This window comes from Silurus meridionalis, chromosome 6, assembly GCF_014805685.1.
Source record: "Silurus meridionalis isolate SWU-2019-XX chromosome 6, ASM1480568v1, whole genome shotgun sequence".
In the NCBI taxonomy this organism is placed as follows: Eukaryota; Metazoa; Chordata; class Actinopteri; order Siluriformes; family Siluridae; genus Silurus; species Silurus meridionalis.
Window position 1 is genome coordinate 33970993 of NC_060889.1, and position 17216 is coordinate 33988208.

General features: G+C 34.8%; 1 protein-coding gene and 2 long non-coding RNA genes across 3 annotated transcripts in view; 1 reads left to right on the forward strand and 2 right to left on the reverse strand.

Annotated features, from left to right (window-relative positions):
* Positions 1-17216, forward strand: part of LOC124386907 (carcinoembryonic antigen-related cell adhesion molecule 5-like) — a 403644-nt gene that overhangs the window by 324202 nt on the left and 62226 nt on the right. The window lies entirely within an intron of this gene.
* LOC124386915 lies at positions 6431-8236 on the reverse strand. Its single transcript, XR_006926047.1, has 6 exons — positions 8181-8236; positions 8005-8055; positions 7816-7887; positions 7610-7693; positions 6978-7033; positions 6431-6607 (listed from the first exon to the last, which is right to left on the reverse strand). It is a non-coding gene; the product is annotated as an uncharacterized LOC124386915 (long non-coding RNA).
* LOC124386918 overlaps positions 14195-17216 on the reverse strand; it is a 48797-nt gene continuing 45775 nt past the window's right edge. The window contains exons 2-3 of the long non-coding RNA XR_006926050.1: positions 15309-15436; positions 14195-14445 (exon numbers count right to left, since the gene is read on the reverse strand). This is a non-coding gene — a long non-coding RNA (uncharacterized LOC124386918). The remainder of the gene's footprint in view (positions 14446-15308; positions 15437-17216) is intronic.

Genomic DNA, 17216 nt, shown 5'->3' on the forward strand with positions numbered 1-17216 from the left:
AGCTTCAATTAGTTTAAACCAATGTACTGCTTAAATTGTTTGTGACTGTACAATGCTATAAAATATAAAGTGTGTGTGTATGTGTGTGTGTGTGTGTTTGTGTGTGTGTGTGTGTGTGTGTGTGTGTGTATGTGCATGTTTAAGGTGAATCTCCTCCAGTGTCTCTGATCATCAGTCCCAGCAGAACTCAACACTTTACTCGTGACTCTCTCTCACTGAGCTGTGAGGACCAGAGTAACTCTACTGGATGGACAGTGAGACGATACACAGACAGTGAAGGAGTGTTAGATTGTTCACAGTGGGGATCAGTTACAGGATCTACATGTAACATCAGCTTCCTCTCCACATCCTACACTGGAGTTTACTGGTGTGAGTCTGAATCTGGAGAAAACAGTAATCCTGTCAACATCACAGTTCATGGTGAGTCTTCATGTAGTGTGTTTACTGTTAAAGAGAAAGAGAAATGTTTCATTACAGAATATTCAGAACATCAGTTCATTACAATTCAACAAACTGTTCAAGAAGAAATTTTGAAAGATTATTTTCTCTCTACTTTACTCAATAAATATTATTGTGTAATTCTGAGTATGGATGTGTGTAAGTCATGTTTTCCAAACTGACTACAAGTTTATTTACATACTCACACTGATAATGATGATAAAAATAATCAATTACTGAGTAATAATCAATCAGAGACGTCAGAGAACATTTGATTTCTCTGTGTTTATAGTGATTACTGCTGTGTGTAACTATTACATTGTGTAAATTTTATGTTTAATGTTATGATATTTAAATTGTGTCTGTAATGTAGAGTGCAAGGTGGCACTCTTTTTTGTAAAGGAAGTACACTAATGTGTTTTAAATTAATGGCACCCTGAGATTATTTTGTGTGGATATGTTCACTGATGCTGCTCTGTGCCCTCAGGAGTGCTGCTCTTACACACTCTATTCCACATTATATTTCAACAGAGTTTTGTTACATGTATTTTAGAAAGTTATAGAGCACAGTTTGCAGTCTGCTTTTTTCATTATTTCTTTTCATTTATTGTGAAATATTTCCAGATCACTTTCATTTCCTGTCATCTGTTCATTAGAACAACATCCACTAGACTGAAGAAGCACATCAGATGATAGAATTATGTCTGATATCAGATATATGTATCGATGCAGCCATCATTCATGTGAACATTTTCTCATGAGTGTGTGTGTAGAATTTTCTAAAGATTTCAATTAAACATGTGCAAAATCCCCAGGATTATTAAATTAAATTTAATACAAATAAATTATCTTAATGATCTCAGTCTATTTCTCCATGTGAATCTGATTAGGTATAACATCTAATTTTAAAAGTACATTTACAAATGAAATTGTACTGAATGAATAACAAGTCTTCATTTTATATTATCTATAAACACCTTGGAATCATGTTTAGCTGTAAATATGATTTCTGTGTTCTAGATGGTGATGTGATCCTGGAGAGTTCTGTTCATCCTGTGACTGAGGGACATCCTCTGACTCTACACTGTTTATATCGTAACACAAATCCATCAAACCTCCGAGCTGATTTCTATAAAGATGGATCAGTCGTCCAGAACCAGACTACAGGAGAGATGATGATCCATAAAGTCTCAAAGTCAGATGAAGGTTTCTACCACTGTAAACACCCAGAGAGAGGAGAGTCACCGAGAAGCTGGATCTCAGTCAGACGTGAGAAATCATTTTAATATTAATTTAACTGTATAAGCTGAATTCAGTGTCCCTACATAATGTAAGTTATACAGGGTTTATGTTAATCTGTGTACAAAAGTAGTGTTCACATGTAATGTTGCTCCTGTGCCTAGAAGTGAACACTAATGTACTTGTACTGCAGATTGAGGAAAAACATGTTCAGTTCATCATAAATAAAGTGATATTATTACTATTATTATTATTATTATTATTATTATTATTGTTATTATTGTTATTATTGTATTCAGTATCTGGTCCATCACATGTAGAAGCTCCATTCTCAGTGCTCATGCTGATCAGTAGTGTAGTGACGGCATCTCCATATCTGCTGATCACCATCATTCTGCTGGTCAAATGTTCCAGAGCTCGAGGTAAGAACTCTTTCAGTATCTCTACATTTCACATTACTACTTTATTAAACCAAAACCAAAAGAATGAGATTAAATGCTGTTTGTTAGTTTTTTTCTGTCATAAACACCTGGAATACACTTTGAAATTAAATCAGTGGCATTGTAAATTTCTTTAACAGCTCACACTGATGAAGACAAAATTGAGAATGCAGTCATGGAGGAGTGAACGAAGTTCATCTATAAAAAGACGATGCGTTTACTGTCAAATCATTTTATTATTGCTTATTGTGTGGATTTTACAATAATAATGATTTTTTATTTTAATTACATGCTGTTATTTGCTCTGCATCTCATAAATATCCTCATTGTTCTGTCTGGATTTGTTTAGTTAAAGCCTGCAAACCTCCTCATGAGGTGAAAGTGACCATGTGAGTAGACTGTAATAAAGCCTACATTCTGCTTATGCAAAACAGTACAAATGTGTGGAAATATTTATTGTAAAATATATTGTTTAAGAGAAAATGTTGATGGATTGTTTTAGGGTTGAGTTCTGGTTCTGCTAAATACCATCTGACATGTGGGATATAAATGTGTCTGCTGTTGGAGTGAGTTCAATCCCAACATGGTGACCTGCACATTTAAACCTGTAGTGAAGCTTATACAAACACAGAAATCTGCACAACATTGTTGTCCAGAGAATGCTTTGTTGTGTGCTAGAACATGCACTAGTGAGATTTGCTTCATATCCAGAGAGTGAATATGGTTTCAGTTGCAGGATTTGAGAATGAAAATGTGCAGTGGAATAGTTTCCAGTGTAGGTTGTATTTTCTGTAAAGGTGACTGCAGTCAGAGCAGCTGGTGAGAAGCTCAGTGTTACTGGAGTTAAAGGAAGTTAGCTTTGCATTAATGCAACATAAAAAACAAGTTCATTGACTGATCTGAATTATGGAGTGGAACTAATATTGTGTTTTGTGTCTCCTCAGTTCTACAACTAATGCATATATACTGCTGTTTTCTTCTGTTTAAAAACTAAACCTGGTAGAAATAATATCATATGAATTACAAGTAATAAACTGAGAAAACTCATGTGCCTTTGTCAATATTACATGTTTACCATTTTATATTTTTATATAATGATGTAAATATTAATAAATAATATAAAATAGGAGAAAGTCTACTTTATTTCTACTGTTTTGATTTGTGTATTAAACCCTCTTCTTCTACAATATTGTCTTTTCATTTTCTTATAGTGTCTCTTGTCTAGAAAATTATACCACAAGTGTCTCTTGAGGACATTTTACAAAATCAAGTTGGTTCATGATCTCACTTTCAATATAGAAGCTATAAAGCATCATTGTTTATGCATCTCTTAGAAACACTAAATGCAGCTGACTAATCAGATTTGAGAATTGAACAGCGCTGTAGATGAACTGTAGGTTTTAGAAATTAACTAACAAATTTGTTTCTTTCCCCAACTAGAAAAGACCAGAGTGGGTGATGATACTGTTTACTCAGAGCTGCATCATAACATGAAGGTAAAACTCATCATATTTATAAAGCTTTAAAGACAATCCACACACCATGAAGTAAGAAATAGGTTTAAAGGTACAGTGGGTTGAATTTGGGCCACAAGCAGAAACAAGACAACTGCAAAAACATTAACATTTTCATATACACAAAAATCAATATTCACAAAACCCTCTTAAAACCCGTGATGGTCTGAACATGTTCATATGTGTTATTTTGATAGCTTCCTTCACAACTTCACTCATTTTATTCTACTTGGTTAATTGTAAGTCATATGTTTAAAAGTGTGGTGAAAACAACTGAAGTGAAAAAGACAAAGAATGTTGTGATGTACTTTTTCAACCACACTGACCACTTAGAGCTTGACTGTATAGAGAGTTCTGGCAGAGTCTCTGAGCAAACTCGGTTTTATATTTATTTTGTCTCTTTGTCTTCTGCTGTAACAAGCATAAAATTACTGCAAAATTATTTTTATTTATTTTTTTTTTTTATTGTAAGAGGCTGTGCTACACCTCAAACAGCCAGCAGAGGGCAAAAGCAGCACATTGAAAGCAGCCATTCAGGAGAATTCAGCTACCTAGAATTCTCCAGGTTTTTTAATTGATTAGCTGAACCTGCCCAGAAAATTACTTAAATCCAGTCTCAGTCTCTGAGCAAACTCTGAGCAAACTCAGCATCAGGACAGATGTAGCTCAATAACGTTTTTTCACAATACAAGAACTGAATAGCAAAATAATCAAAGCGAGTTCCTGATTCCTGCTTCAGACCTGGAGTGCAGAGAAGAACCTGGACAGGAGTCTCAGATAATACCTGCTCACATAAACCCCACATCTCATATAATGCAATACAATCCGCAAAATACTGCGGGTAAGAACACCCATGAGAAGAGTTAAACACATTTTGAATATTAATAATAAAAATAAAAAATAAGCTGGAAAATATTTTATCTGGTTAAAGTAGATTTAGTGAACACTTCGTGTTTCGAGGAATGAAGGAGAGAAAGCGGTTAAAAAGTAAAACCTACGTCTTTGTTGCCCTCTAGTGGTAACTGCAAGTATAAGTGTAATCCTGAGCGTTTCCACATTTAATTACTTTTTTATTCAAAAATCTTTAAAGTACATTTTATCTTCTTATATTCTGAAAAACCTGAACATAGAAAAGAGTTTCTACACACCTGAAAGTTTCAAAAAGGAGAATATTTACTTAATGTAAAATAGATATTTATTTATAATTGTTTTATTTACCCCCTGTTCTTTTCTCTGTTGGTACAGTCCTGTCAGTCTGAAACCCACATTGTCAAAAAAGAATGAAAAAGTTACAGTTTAAAAAAAAATTTAAAAATAAAACCTGAGAAAATGTCAGATGATTTATTGTAGCAAAGTTTTATTTAAGTCATTATTTAAGTCATTTATTTCATTATTTCTCCTTTTTATTGATATGTGAAGCAGCACTAATTTATTTGTCCTACTTTAGCCGTGTTGTAAACAAACTAAACATTAATAAATAATAATTACAGTATAAACATTTAACATTCTATTAATGTCTTTACAGTAATTAGTGCTTCATGGTGTGATGTGAGAAATGAAGAGGGATGATTTTTCTCTATATTACAGGATCTGTATGCAGTTTCCTCATGTTTATTTCATTCAGGTTTGTTAGGTGTGTATGGAGGTGTGGAGCTGCTTTATCCTGCTCATGGCTGTGATCAATATAGAGTTTAATCCCAGGAGCAGTGGATGAGTCCATTACAGGAGATCATACATACAGTAGATTCATTCAATAATTCAGTCCACCTTCCTGACTGTAAAAATGTAGAAGGGATTCACCTACTGTATGAAGAACAACTCCATTCAAACAGCAGCCTGAGCTCAGGATTGAAGGAACTCTGAGATGGCAACATGACCTGCTGCACCACCATCCACCCCTGATAACACCAGTCTCATTAATTCTGCAACTCATCAAATTCCATACATCTCCAAATACATTTATATTTTACTTAAAGAGAGAAAAACTCCATTTGTGGTGATGTTGCATTGGTGTGATGAGATAATTCAGGTTCTTGGACTCTCACTAAGTCAAGTGGCACCTTCATAGAACTTCTTGGATTTGATCTTAATGTTTATAAACTGGTTTTGAAAGTGATTAGAAAATATTTTCATAAATACATAAATGAAAGTGAACAAAATAAACCTGGACATAAGTGACTAGTTAAATGATTTTATTTCATGTATAAATTGCAATAGATTCATAAATAGACCAATGAGGACAGTGAGAAAAGTTAAGCTTCAAAATAATATCCTGGATTTAAAAATATATCTGTTCATTCAAACATTTATAAATGTAATTCAGTCTTTCATTTTGCATAAATATGAAACTGAATCCAGCCAAACATTGTTTATTATTTCTGCTGTACTGAACAGTTCAGCTCATTCCACTATTATGGATCAAATGGTTCCCATCTGCTCATTTCCATGACACAACTGGAAGTCCAGATACTGTATAAGCAACCATACAATTGCATATGTGGTACAAAGATTGGTAAGGAATTCCTCCAGTAATATTTGTTCAGCCTCCATGTGTGGATTCCTGGTGTTGGGCTCCACACAACAAGGAGCATCTGAGTGAAGAACTTCTCCAGTCAGTAGAGACTCTTAGGCAGGTCCTACTCTCTGGGAATGTTAAAGTGATACGGGCAAGGAAACCAGTTGGTGGGGTGTTTAATCAATAGAATCTTCAGAATGACTTCCAGGGCCTGAATTTCTGTTATTTACACACATCCAGTGAAATCCTGATGTTGTGTCTCTCTGGAATTGTGTGAATGGTTGATGCAAGCAAGTTCTCAGAAAAAGCCACCAGGTATCATTAGGTTTAGATCAAAGCAGTTTGGTTTAACAGCAGAGCATTTTAAGGAAAAAAAAACAGACAACAAACACAAACTCAGAGTTTTCCATCTATCAGTTTGATCTCTGTAGCTTCATCAGTGTAGACAGACACATGGATCACTGCAGAAAGAGACAATAATACATTTCTCCTGATATTGATATTAATGATGGCTTAAATTATTCAACAGTTTGGATCAATATTACAGACTACAGCAGCAAATCAGTAGATTATTCATCTTGTTAGTATTTTTCATGTTTATAATTTACTATGAAATAAATGACCAAGTAGAATGAGATGAGAAAAAGTTGTGTAGATACTAAAATAACATGTATGTAGGTTTTTGTTTATCTGCATATGTAAACAATTATTTTTAATGTTTTTGTAATTGTCTTTGTAACTGCCTTTTCTACATAATCCACCTTTAAATATGTTTTTCACTTCATGGTGTGTGGATCGTCTTTAAAGCTTTATAAATGTGATGAGTTTTACCTTCATGTTCTGATGCAGTTCTGAGTAAACAGTATCATCACCCACACTGGTCTTTTCTACTCGGGAGCCAAAAACAAATCATTAATTTACTGAGAAAATACAGATCATCTACAGCACTGTTGAATTCTCAAATCTCATTGGACAGGAGGTGTTTTAAGGCATATTTTGGTATGTTATAGATTTTATATTAACAATTTGTTCACATGATCTTGCAAGAACAGGAGTTTACAGGAGGTTTATAATTTATGAAGCTGCATTTTCCTATTAATGTAGAGAAAAGAAAAAGAGAGGCCTAAACAATAACTGTTTATAGCTGCAATACTGAAAGTGAGAACAGGAAACAACTTGCTCTGTATAATTTCCCACTGTGTAATTTCACTCTAAGTAATAGAAACAATGACGTATCATTTGATAATTAATTAAAACGTGAAGTAGTGAATACTGTCTGTGTTATAAAGAGAATAAAACACTTGCTATTAAATGAAAATAAAATCTTCACTTTACACTATTCTGTTGGTGACTTTTTCTTTGTAGCAGCACCAAACAGAGTGTTTTATTACATCATTACATAAAACATTAACAGTGTGCAGGTGATCAATAATACAGAATAAATGTTCTTTATTTATCTTTACCTTGTGCTTTCTTCTCTTTTTTCATGGGTTTTAGTTGAATCTCAGCGTAAGTCACATCATTCATGCCGAGTTCAGCATCAGCACCTGCAGTAGCAGAGAACAAAACCATCTCAATGATCTTCAGCAGTATAATACATGACTGAATGTGATTACTTTCTTACTGTTCTAAATAAAAAATGAAATGAAAAATGCCATTAAAACACTACCATTGTTCTTCTTTGCCTTCTTTTTCTTCATGACCTGTGCGTAAGTGGCACTGCTTCCAGCTGCAGCTTCATCTGAACACAGTGCAGTGTGTTAATCACTACAAGATACTGCTTTACTTTACTACTACACTGTAAAGAGTAAATCAATACTTAATGCAGGAGAAAAAGTCTGAAATGAAATAAAGCTACCTGTTCCACTCGTATCTGCCTGATCCACAGCGGCATAAAGGTGTTCATTTCCTACAGAAATCAGAGCGAAATCTCTAAATATAATATCTGAAATGTTCATGAAGTTAAATTACAGTAACAGTAAGTATTTTAATGAACAGATGCAGAAATAATCAGTTACTGAGACAGAATCTGACCAGTCTGAAGTGGTTTGTGTCCTGACTGAGATTCCTGATTGGATTTCTGCTGTTTTCTATAAAGAGAGAGAGAGAGAGAGAGAGAGAGAGAGAGAGAGAGAGAGAGAGAGATTATAGATCTAAAGAGGATGTACAGTAAATAATAAAACTTTAAATTACACAGAAAGACCACAAAGATTAAATATACAGTAGAAACAGGAACAAATAATAATTATGGATAATTCTAATAACAGAAAGATAAAACATGTCTGAACTGCATACTACAGTAAAATCATATTTTACAACTTATTACCTTTCTTCATTTTGTAGAACCACAGCAGAATCATTAAATCACCAAAACAATGAACAAAAGACCAAAATCAGTCCAACAGTCACTCCTACTGATCCACCACTGGGTGAAGAATCTGAGACTGAAAAACAGAAACTGAAATCTCTTAAACACTGCACCTATAAACTGCATTAAAAGATGAATAAATATAAAAATTCTCACGTCTGACTGAGATCCAGCTTCTCGGTGACTCTCCTCTCTCTGGGTGTTTACAGTGGTAGAAACCTTCATCTGACTTTGAGACTTTATGGATGATCATCTCTCCTGTAGTCTGGTTCTGGACGACTGATCCATCTTTATAGAAATCAGCTCGGAGGTTTGAGGGATTTGTGTTACGATATAAACAGTGTAGAGTCAGAGGATCTCCCTCAGTCACAGGATGGACAGAACTCTCCAGGATCACATCACCATCTAGAACAGAGAAATCACATGAATAAAATGTTATGTCTCTTAGAAAGGAAGTTTTTGGCACAATTTGTGACTAGGATTGGAGAAGTCCCTGATGGTGCTGTTTGCTCTGTACAGATATCTACTGTAGTGAAGAAGCTCAGTGTCACACTAAACTAATACTAACATCTGATGTGCTTCTTCAGACTAGTGGATGTTGTACTAATGAACAGATGACAGGAAATGAAAGTGATCTGGAAATATTTCATAATTAATGATGAAAATAAAGCAGACTGTAAACTGTGTTGTGTGAAAATATCAAGAGGAGAAGCTGCAGCATCTTCTACAATACATGTAACTTAACAAAACACATGATGCTGTTTAAATCTAATGTTTAATAGAGTGTGTGAGGCGACACTACTGAGTGTGTAGAGCAGCATCAGTGAACATGCAAGAATGAAGGAGTGAAGAGTGTGTGCAGAGAAACAGTCACAGATGACAGCACTGAGCTCTATGCTCTTCCTTTCCACTCCATCATCTACATCTTTACTTATGAGTGAAGGTGAAACACACTGCACTTTGCATGTATTTTTAATGATGAAGCTCATTGATATAAAACAGGTTTCCACCTTGCACTCTACATTACAGACACAATTTAAATATTATAACATTAAACATAAATGAATTAGTGGCAGTAATCACCATAAACAGAGAGAAATCACATGTTCTCTGATGTCCCTGATTGATTATCAGTAATTGATTAATTTTATTATTATTATCAGTGTATGTAAGTTACACACATCCATACTCACAATTACACAATAATATTTATTGATTAATGTAGAGCGAAAAACATCAAATTCATCTTGAACAGTTTGTTGAATTGTGAACTGTTGATGTTCTGAATATTCAGTAATGAAACATTTCTCTTTCTCTTTAACAGTAAACATGAAGACTCACCATGAACTGTGATGTTGACAGGCTTACTGTTTTCTCCAGATTCAGACTCGCACCAGTAAACTCCAGTGTAGGATGTGGAGAGGAAGCTGATGTTACATGTAGATCCTGTAACTGATCTCCACTGTGAACAATCTAACACTCCTTCACTGTCTGTGTATCGTCTCACTGTCCATCCAGTAGAGTTACTCTGGTCCTCACAGCTCAGTGAGAGAGAGTGACGAGTAAAGTGTTGAGTTCTGCTGGGACTGATGATCAGAGACACTGGAGGAGATTCACCTTCAACACAGAAGAAACAAAAAAAAGATATGTACAAATTTTAATGCAGTGAGGATAAAAATGTGTGTTTGTTCAGAATGATGTCTATTAATTTGATAACCAAAGCCACATCATGAGACAAAACACACACAGGTTTATTATGGAATAATCATCATCATAAAAGCAAAATGTTAAATATGAAGAACTCTATGAAAATCAGATCTTCAGCATAAAAATAACCAGAATGCAAAACAGAGAATAAACACTGATTAGGCATAACATTATGACCACCTGCCTATTATTGTGTTGGTTCCCAAAACTGGGAAAAGAGGAAAATATTGCAATTGTTACAAGATGTAAATTTGTGTCATTTACCACCTCATATACATTAACTGATAAATGATAAATACATTTCTTCTTATACAGTGTAGACATACGAGTTTAATTGTTGTAATTGCTGATTTAATGCTGTTTTCAAAGCAAATTTTATTAAATTAATGAAATCCATTAATCACAGCAAATGCACAGTTTTTATGTTTTAAATAAGAAAATGTATTTATAAATGACAAATATTGTATAAAACATAATAAAAGAATGTAAAGAAATAAACTGGTTTTATGATTCATTATGAAATCACCATTAGCTTTAAAGATGTATTGTTGGTTAACTGGACTTGAAGTAACAAAAACAAAGTTTTATTCAAATCAACAGATAACACAAATACATTCTACATACTGTGAAATCAATTTTAACCTTGCTCATGTTTTCCTATAATTTCACGCTTTAATTCAATAGACATTATCTTCTTCTGAGCACTGACCTTTCACTTACTTTTTAATAGATATAAAAAAAATATAAAAAACATGATGAGGCCAGTGTTGTGTATCTCGAGATTCATCACAGGTGTTGTGTGGTGTGAGCGTGTGTGCAACACTGATAAGTCTAAATGTGTCTCAAATTTTTGCTCATCAAGCAAAAAATCATGACCTTCATTATCTCAAAAAATTGTATGTTCACTCATGTCAATACCACTGTACTGATATATTTTTTTCTCTGATACTATTTAAAAACAGTTAATTTCCCTCACCAGAGATCCATAGAGGCTGTGGTTTGCTGTACAGTGTGTGACTGACTGGTTCTCCTCTCTCTCCTCTACACACATAAACTCCTGTGTGATGAAGAGCAGAAGGACTGAGAGTGTAGGAGCCTCCAGATCCTCTGCTGCTGTCTGAGAGAAGCTCCACATACATGATAAAGCCATGAGTATATTGTGTTGCAGTTACACCGTCTCTGTAGGGAACAACTGTGTACCAGCTGAATGTCCAGTCTGTAGAGGAGTCTGTAACCTCACAGCTTAGAGTCACTGAGTCTCCTTCAGTCAGCCAGTTCTGTGGGGATACACTCAGTACTGATGGTCTCTCTGTTACACAGGAAATATAAAATTTTACTCAGCAGACTCTTTGTTATATGTTGTGGCTCCTTTAAGAGCAGAGAGCATTATGGGAACATTCTGCCACCAGATTTTTCACAGTACTGCAGGTTAAGACTGATGATTATTTTATTATTTCTGTTGATTATTTAAGTATCTTTTGATTAGGAAATAACGCTGTTGCCAGTAAAATAAAGCACAAGATGTGGAACGTGACCTGTCTGTGTTTTGGCTGATTTCTGCTGTAACTCATGTTAGTGAGTCTCGACCCTGACTCACATCTGAGTTACACACACTTTCATTATTAAATACTTTAAAGCTATAAAGATGAATCGTATTAATCTTTGTTACAAAGCACCAAAAACAGATACAAAACTTCACCATAACAACTGCATGTTTTTTTTATAAAAAAAAAGTTTTGATCAGAATCCAGAATTTAAATGATGTGGTTTGTTATTAAAATAATTTCTGCATTTCTCTGTTTCCATACAGACATAAACATGTTTATAAGAGATTATGACTGTGTTCATTAATTTTGGGGTGGTTTATTTATTGATGAATAATACCTGCTCTTCAAGATTATTTAACACATTATAGAATAACATGGAATTGCAATAATTATGAAATATTTGTTATTCACATCCTACAATATCAAAGCTGTTATTTAAATCATGACATACCTTTTACTGTAATATTAACAGCTTTACTGTACTCTGTGTAGTAGTACAAGTAGTTTCTTGTGCGTGCACAGAACACTGTTTCTCCTGCATTATTGACTGTCACTTTAAATGAGTTTGCTGGTGTCTGTATTTGCTGATTACTATAATAATAGAGAAACTCTGCATTAGTCTCCTGCAGCTCACAGCTCAGAGTGATGGTGTCTCCAGTGGAGATGGAGCTCTGAGGATTCACTCTGATAGTCAGTTTGGGTTTAGCTGTTAGTTTAAAATGATGAAGGTGTCAGAGCTGCTTTTCACATTATTATATTTTCACATAATATATAAACATGTTAACATACAATTTATTTAATATATAATTCAAAGTTTATGTTGTACATTTGATACAAATGTTTGATTTTTGACCACTAGGGGTCACTATAAATTTATAAATAACTAATAAATAAAACATTTCAATCAGAATCCAAAAGAAAAAACATGCACATATTAAAATAAGCAAATAGTTATTATTTAATGGTTATTGTTGTGTTTTAACTGATGTATGTTTATCGTTTCTAGAATAAATAAAAAAAAATTAAATAACATTAATCTTCTGAATAAATGTTCATTTTAATAGATTTTAATTTGCTTCTGTTTTTTTGTTCATCAGTTAAAAAGCAGAGCCTGAAAAGAAAAATCCGTCCTTGTAAATAACACCTGTATGTTGTTAATGTCAAAATAGGGATCTCCTGATAAAAAGGCCACTGCACTATGTATGAGGTTATTTAAAAATGTTTCAAGATTAGTTTTGTAACATGCCAACAGCACAATGTTGCATGCACAGTCACAGGGAGCACCGACCTTCATAAGTCAGTCTGCCAAAAGATCATCCTGTGTACATCAGGAGCTGTGCAGCTGGTGCTATTCTATACATGCACATTTTCACATCAGCAATTTTCATCAAACTGTGCACACAAACAGAGATGTTTTGACATGATTTGGAAAGTTTATTGCGATTTGTGGGTTATTCAAGGTGTTTTGAGTGGCACGTGCACTTTAAGAGCAATAGAACATCACTGGAAGATGATGAGAAATCAGGAAGACCTTTGTTAAGGTTGCTCAACCTCTGAAAATGTCAAAACTATTCATCAACTTGAAGATCATTGAAGAACCTTGTTAAAGTCTACAAAGAACTACGTCATCGTGCTGTGGACGACCCGTCATTCATGTCGAAGATGACAAAACTTGGGTGTATGAGTCTGACCCTGAGACGATCAAAAGTCTTCACAGTGGAAGAGCCGAAAATCTCCATGACTGAAAAGGGTGAGGCAGTTCCGCAGCTCAAGCAAGTTCATGTTCATCAGCTTTTTTTACTGTTGCAGCATTGTGCATTGACAATTCATCCCCAGGAGCCACACCCTCAATAACAAGTTCTACTGCCAGGTTTTAAGGCGTCCAAGGACATTTGGTAGCGCCCGGATCTGTGGCGTGTGAATCTCAAAACATTTTAAAACCATCTCATATTACACAGTAAGAGATAATACATAAATGTCTAATTACTAATTTTTATAATGGCTCCAAAAAATGTACACACTCACCTGATACAGTCAGTGTAACAGCATCACTGAGGTGTGAGGAACGTGAGCCTCCACTCTCTCTTCCTTTACAGGTGTATTTACCTGTGTGTGTCACTTCAACACTACTGATTGTGTACATCTGTACACTACTGACAGGACTGAGTGAAGCATCTTTATACCAGCTGTACTGCCACCTAGATACACTTTCATCCTGTATCTCACATCTCAGAGTGACAGTGTCTCCACTGAACACCTGATTATCAGGATTTATAGATGCCACTGGTTTGGGTCTTTCTGTGGGGTAAAAACACACCTCGCCCTGTTACACCTTCTTACAGATGAGGCCACAAATGACAAATAAATATAAACTTATTTTGATATTTGTAAATATGTCTCCTAAACCTGTTGAAAAACAGTCTTGTGTAGACGTAGTCGTAGTTGTTATAGATGTTGTTGATTGTCCTGCTTGCACGACACTGATACACTGTTTCTCCTGCAATATCAACTCTCACACTGAGTGTGTTGGAATATCTGGGTTCATTCCTCTTAAACTGTGAATTATTGTACCAGAAAAACTCCCATCCAGTCTCCTGCAGCTCACAGCTCAGAGTGATGGTGTCTCCAGTGTAGATGAAGCTCTGAGGATTCACTCTCACAGTCGGTTTGGGTTTTTCTGATGGAATAAAATGATGAAGGTGTCAGAGCTGATTTTCACTTTTTAAACAATAAGCAGAAGATTGACTGTGCTTATCTTTTATTATTTAATCTCTTTCAGTTTTGTGAAGATAAACTCAGTACTAAAACTGCTCTCTCTGACAAATAAATATTAACAATTATAATCTTTCTAGGAATGTGTATTTTGTCAAATGTTATTATTTATGTTGAACATACAAATAATAATTATTGTTTTACAAATAAATACAACTGACTGAATTAGTAAAAACTATTGTAATAATTTATTTGTGATTTTGTTTACTGGCAATTAGATCTAGACAGTGTGTGTTGTGTGTGTGTGTGTGTGTGTGTGTGTGTGTGTGTGTGTGTGTGTGTGTGTGTGAATTCATGCAAGTGCCATATCTCTTCTGTATGAAGTGTTGGTGTTCCTTCATGGTGCATTATAATCATTTAAAACTTTGGTTGCAGGATTATAAAATTTTCTAGAACATGACCAGTTACTACAGAATCAATTATATTAGACTGAGTGCACTGTGAGATATCAGAGATGAATTTATATCAAAATTAATTAAAGCCATTTGACCAAACAGAATCCAGAATTTAACATCTAGTTATAGTGAGTCTTTCTGCATTTCTCAGTTTCCATACAAATATAAAGATCTTTATAAAATATATCTTGTTATGACTGAGTAACAATATCACACAAAAACAGTTGAAAATGAAAGATTGATGTACCTTTTGCTGTGATCTTGACAGGATCACTGAGCTGTATCTAATCACTTCTCCATGCTCAATGACTCTTTCTAGTGCATGATTGACATTCACACTAAATGTGTTGGTTTTCTTCGCTACATTGCTCACCTTCTTTGAATTATTGTACCAGAAGAACTCCCATTCTCTCCAGTCCTGCAGATCACAGCTCAGAGTGATGGTGTCTTCACTGTTGATGAGGCTCGAAAGAAATGATCTCAGAGTTGGTTTGGGTTTTGCTGTTGATATAAAATAAAGGTGTCAGAGTTAATTTTTATTTTCAACACATGCAGTAGATTCACTGTGCTTTAACATATGATTTTAGAATAAAACAGATTTAACATTTGACACATATTCCATGTTGAACAAATGATGTCCTTCATCACCCCAAAAAAACAGTAATGAATTCTTCAATTTGTAAAATGTCTAATTTAATTAAATATGTTAATAATATTTATTTATACTATAAACATATAAATATTTATTATTTATGTTCTCATATTTATGTATTTATTAACAGGCATCTATTATCAAAATGAAATGTATAATATTTGCTTCTGCTTCTGTCTTTCTCTGTTTATTTAATGTTATATTAGAGAGAAACCATGATGAATAAACTTCTCTGTTCTTTTCCAAATAAAATGTAACACCTGTATACACTCGTTTGTATCTTACATATAAGAGTGAATCTCTACCTGATAAACACATATTTCACTTCTGTACTTTCTTTACTTTGCCTTGATAGATTTTATTACAAATGGAAAAACAGATACCAAATACTTTTTAAAAGTAATTCATGCATTCCTCAAAATATTATGGACAAAATGCAATTAATAATAATTAGTCATAATTGTGCAATTTTTATTCACACTTCAATTATTAAAAACACAAATAATCATGAAATACCTTTGCTGTAATGGTGACAGAATCACTGAGTCTTGTGTAGACGTAGTCGTAGTTGTTATAGATGTTGTTGATTGTCCTGCTTGCACGACACTGATACACTGTTTCTCCTGCAATATCAACTCTCACACTGAGTGTGTTGGTATCTCTGGGTTCATTCCTCTCAAACTGTGAATTTCTGTACCAGAAAAACTCCCATCCAGTCTCCTGCAGATCACAGCTCAGAGTGATGGTGTCTCCAGTGTAGATGAAGCTCTGAGGATCCACTTTCACAGTAGGTTTGGGTTTTTCTGATGGAATAAAATGAAATCAGAGCTGATTTTCACTTTACTTGATAAACAGTTGATGGACTGTGCTTTATCATGTGACAGTGATGGTGGAGCTCATGGAGCAGTTGGATGAAGATGAAGGGCTTCCAGAAATACACAGTATTACATGTGAATGAGAAGAACGCTGAATACTTAATCAAAGCTATTAACATTATGCAGTGTGAGGTGTGATGAGGTCTCTGAGGTAATATGGTGCCGAACCATTTTTGGCCTTGTAGGTGAACGTCACTGTTTTGAATCTGATACGTGCAGTTACCAGAAGCCAGTGAACGGAACAGCAGTGGGGTGGTGAGGGAGAGCATCACACAACTGCATTTTGAATCATTTGCAGTGGGTGAATAGCATTCAGAGGAAGACCTGCCAGCAGAAAGCTGCAGAATCCAGTCTTGAAATGACAAGAGAATAAACAAGCACCTGAATAAGCAACTGTCCATCAACTCACACTCTCATTTTTGTACCTGATAGAAGCACCCACATAAGCCAGTCATTAGGGAGGCACAAGCCAGTGCACTCTTAGTGCTGATCCCAAGCCCAGATAAATGGGGAGGGTTGCGTTAGGAAGGGCATCCAGTGTTAAACGTGCCAAATCAAATATGCAGATCATAGACCAGAAATTCATAATTGATTGGTTGAGGCCTGGGTTACCAACAGTGAAAATTGGGCTACTGTTGGCCAAAGGAGGAGAAGGAGAGGAGGAAGACAGCGATGGCAGGGAAAGGAGAAGTGTAGGAGAGTGGAGGTTCGGGTTGGTACTTTAAATGTTGGTACTATGACTGGTAAATGGAGA